The sequence below is a fragment of the Equus quagga genome, unplaced genomic scaffold (assembly GCF_021613505.1).
Source record: "Equus quagga isolate Etosha38 unplaced genomic scaffold, UCLA_HA_Equagga_1.0 73811_RagTag, whole genome shotgun sequence".
In the NCBI taxonomy this organism is placed as follows: domain Eukaryota; kingdom Metazoa; phylum Chordata; class Mammalia; order Perissodactyla; family Equidae; genus Equus; species Equus quagga.
Genome location: NW_025802910.1, coordinates 398 through 4548, shown reverse-complemented (window position 1 = coordinate 4548; position 4151 = coordinate 398). Strand labels below are relative to the sequence as shown.

Sequence of the window (4151 nt, the reverse complement as noted above, 5' to 3'; positions counted from 1 at the left end):
CCACCACCACCACCACCACCACCACCACCACGACCCCCCCCCGCCCCACTCTCCTCCGGACCCAGATACCTAACAGAGGGAACAAAAATCCAAAAATCCTGCTGCTCTCCTTCTATCGCCTCCACTTTAGAAGAGTCGGTCTCCCCCAAACACCTCAGACTCTGTGACTTCCCGCGGCCTCCCTTTCCCCGTCCCCATTCTCTCCCCGGACGGGCCCCATCTTACACTCGAACGACAGCTCCACCGCTCGGGGCAGCTGGACACGATGTCCCAAAGTGGCCCAGATGGTAGCCTGGTCGATTCCAAAGGACCCACACACGCAGTCGGCCATAAACGTGATGTGGAGATCGTGGACATTCGCGGGCCTCTGATGAAATCGCTGCTCCGGGGACCCCGGCGTCTAGGACCCGTCTTCTCCGTGTTCTTCACACCGTTGCTCCTGGGCCGGTTATTCTCTTCCCTCTCGCTGACCTTAACGTTTTGTCTCTGCCATTGAATTTTGACTGTGCGAATGTGACTTGCCGCTGTAGGGCTGCGTGGATCTCTCAGGCATCCTGCTGTGCCATGCGGGGGGAATCCTTGGTGGGTGGGTCGATAGACGTCCGTTTGGTTGTCCCCTGGAGGGGAGAGACAGAGGGGACGACTCAATCCACCACGAACGCTGATGTCGCTCCGATAAACCTGTAGCGGTGATTCTAGTTTATGGCCTGTGTCCTGAAAAGAACTTCCCGAAGGGCCAGCCCGGCGGCACAGCAGTTAAGTTCGCACGTTCCGTTTTGTCGGCCAGGGGTTCGCCGGTTCGGATCCGGGGTGCGGACGTGGCGCCGCTTGGCGAGCCACGCTGTGGTCGGCGTCCCGCCTATCAAGGGGAGGAGGATGGGCACGGATGTTAGCTCGGGACCACTCTCCCGGGGCAAAAAGAGGAGAATTGGCAGCAGGTGTCAGCTCGGGGCTCGTCTTCCTCGAAAAATAAATTAATTAAATAAATAAGAACAACTTCCCAAACCTCTCTGTTAACTTGAAGCTTTGAAGTTTTGCGAGGTGAAATCAGGTGATAAAAAAGTCCACGGACGGGGGCAGCCCCGTGGCCGAGTGGTTAAGTTCACACGCTCCCCTTCGGCGGCCCAGGGTTTTGCCCGTTCAGATCCCAGGCATGGACACGGCACCGCTCGTTGGGCCGTGTGGAGGCGGCGTCCCACATGCCACAACTAGAAGGGCCCTCAACTAAGATAGACAACTATGTCATGGGGGGGATTTGGGGAGAAAAATCGGGAGGGGGGGAAAAAAAACAAAAACGGAAGATTGGCAACAGTCGTTAGCTCGGGTGCCAAACTTAAGACAAAAACAATTTCCTTGATGATGTAGATCATTTCCGAGTAAGATAGAACCTGAGACGTGAGTGGCTAAATAGAAGTTTATCTACTTTGGGTTTGTGAGGATACGGAAACTAAAAGACGTTTGGGTCTATCGAGGAACACGTCTCGTGCTTTATTAAAAGCTTTGACAGGGGACGGCGGCCCGGCGGCATAGTGGTTAAGCTCCTGCACTCAGCTTCGGCAGCCCGGGGTCCTCGGGTTCAGATCCCGGGCGTGGACCTCCACCGCTCCTCACACCGGGCTGTGGCGGCATCCCGTCCGCAAGATCGAGGAAGTGGGGCGCAGGTGTTACCTCGGGCCCGCTCTCCCTCAAGCAGAAAGAAGAGGAAGATTGGCAACAGGCGTTAGCTCTGTGAGGGCCGATCTTCCTCACCCAAAAACTAAAGTGAGATGAAATCAAATAAAGCGAAGGAAAAGATAAACCTATGAAATCCCATGTTTCTAAAAGTTGCCAAGTGGTTAGAAATTGGCCAAGCGACAGAATGCTCATGGGAAGGACAGTTCCTAATTGCTGACTTCTTAGTTTTCACCAAAATTAAGGTTCGTGAGGGTTAAAAATTCTACTTAACAAATGTGATGAAAGCCACTAGGCCGGCCCGGTGGCGCGCTGGTTAAGTGTGCCTGTTCCGCTTCGCCGGCCCGGGGTTCACTGGTTCGGATCCCGGGGGTGGACGTGGCACCGCTGGGCAAGCCACGTGGTGGTAGGCGTCCCACATATGAAATAGAGGAAGATGGGCACGGAGGTTAGCTCAGGGCCAGCCTTCCTCGGCAAAAAGAGGAGGATTGGCAGCAGTTAGCTCAGGGCTCATCGTCCTCAAAACAAAACAAAACAAAACAAAACAAAACAAAACAAAAAGCCACTAAAAGTGAATATGGGAAACATCTTTGTGTTCAAGGAAAGTGAGATGGCTGCCTTCAGGCAAGAGGGCCTAAAAAGAAAAGATCGCTTTGTCTGTGAAAAGGTGATCAAAGTCTCACAGGGAAAAAAATCTGAGAAAAAGGTCTGCTCGTGGTCAAGTGGCCTAAAATTGGAACGAGTGGACAGATAGAAATGGCGAGCGATAGGATCTATTGGAGTCTATGAGGAAGCCATTGGGTGTCGGCCTAATTCGGCCTGACAGTGTTTTTCCAAAAGGGCCTGACGTGGCCGTCGAGCACGCATCGCATCGTAGATCCGCTTTAAACATTTCCTACGGCAAGAACCAATGCCCTTAAGGGAAAGGAGCAGCTTCCCCGTGCTCGGGCCTTTCCTTAAGGAGAGGCATCTTTCCTTAGCCTAGGAACGGATGGTTGCGCTCACCTTTGACCATCCGGCTCACCTGTGACCACCCAGGCCCAGACAACAGACCTGCCACCCAGCAGTGTCTGTCGATCGCTGTGCCGACAGAGCAGTCTCGCGACTATCGTCCAAGGGACCTTTCGATCCTATGTGAAACGTCCTCTCTGGGGGTCTAGAAGCACTCTGTACACCCCACTTCCCGGGCGCCCTTTCTTCCTTCGGGAAGAAAGGCCCCGGGCCACAGTCCTCACATTTTAGGTCAGAATAAACTCACCCAGATTTTCACGGATAGATTGGTTCCGGATTATTTCCGTCGACAGAATGGAATCAAGTCAATGAGTTTCCAGATCGGAGGGAAGCTGATGCAAAATCAGAATTTGTTTCTCTCGCTCTCGAAAGGATACTTTTCTCTAACTTCTAGTCTCCTCCTGATAAAGACATTGGAAAAGGTTTCTCTTGACCTCTGAGGGAATCGACACCAAAGACAGAGATCCTCCATTTTGTCAGAATGATTTCCTAGGCCTCCAATGGAGGAGGCCTCCCTCGGACGGGAGCTCAGCTTTTGTTTTGCAACAGTTTTCCTCTCTCTGCTTGCCTTTAACATCTCCTTTCCCGTTCTTCTTTTTTTGGAAGGGAAATACGTGCACCGCTGGGATGAAAGCCACTAGGCCGGCCCGGTGGCGCGCTGGTTAAGTGTGCCTGCTCCGCTTCGCCGGCCCGGGGTTCGCTGGTTCGGATCCCGGGGGTGGACACTAATGCCTCCCTCCCAGCCCTGGGCCAGCCCTGGGACCTGGCACTCCTCTTTCTCTTTGGAGGAAAAGCACAGCCTTCCTATTCTTTCCTTTAGCAAAGTCACTTTCCTGGTTGGCAGTTCCATGTCAGGAAGAGCCTCGGCTGCTGGGAACCAGGATTTATCCTCAGCTTCTAGCTGTCCTGAGAAGGCCTCCATGGCAGGGCCCAGCCTGCCGTGTGTCTGAGTGACACTTGCAGCCATCAGGAAGGAGAGGATAACTCAGAAGTGCCAAGCAAATCATCTGGCCCTTGTCTTTCAGGGTGTTTCCAAGGGATGAGGTTCAAAATGCCAGTCATGAGGGGTGTTTGTAGCTCCTGGTCATGGGGGGGCGGGTCTTAGGGTGACCGCAGAGTACTATCTGTTGATCACCCAGATGGGAAGCTTTTCAGTATTTTACTTGATAAGGCTGTGTCCATACACATCCACGGATCATCGGTTTGGTGGCATTCCCTGCTGGACTCCACCCACATCCCTTTCATGCCTCATCTTTCAAAGCTCCCAACAGGAAAGGCTCACACCCCCATAATGTAACAGTTTTCCTCTCTCTGCTTGCCTTTAACATCTCCTTTCCCGTTCTTCTTTTTTTGGAAGGGAAATACGTGCACCGCTGGGAAAAAAAAATGTAACTGCAGCATGAGACTTGGGAAAAGAACACAGCCACCCCAAGGGCTACATGCTTTATGGGCTCAGGCCTAGCGGCCCC

The 4151-nt window shown here is 53.1% G+C and overlaps 1 long non-coding RNA gene across 1 annotated transcript; it reads right to left on the bottom strand.

Moving 5' to 3' along the window:
* Window positions 1–225: 225 nt before the first annotated feature.
* On the bottom strand, window positions 226–3301 carry LOC124234430 (uncharacterized). Its single transcript, XR_006887304.1, has 2 exons — window positions 2930–3301; window positions 226–859 (listed from the first exon to the last, which is right to left on the bottom strand). It is a non-coding gene; the product is annotated as an uncharacterized LOC124234430 (long non-coding RNA).
* Between the last annotated feature and the right edge of the window lie 850 nt (window positions 3302–4151).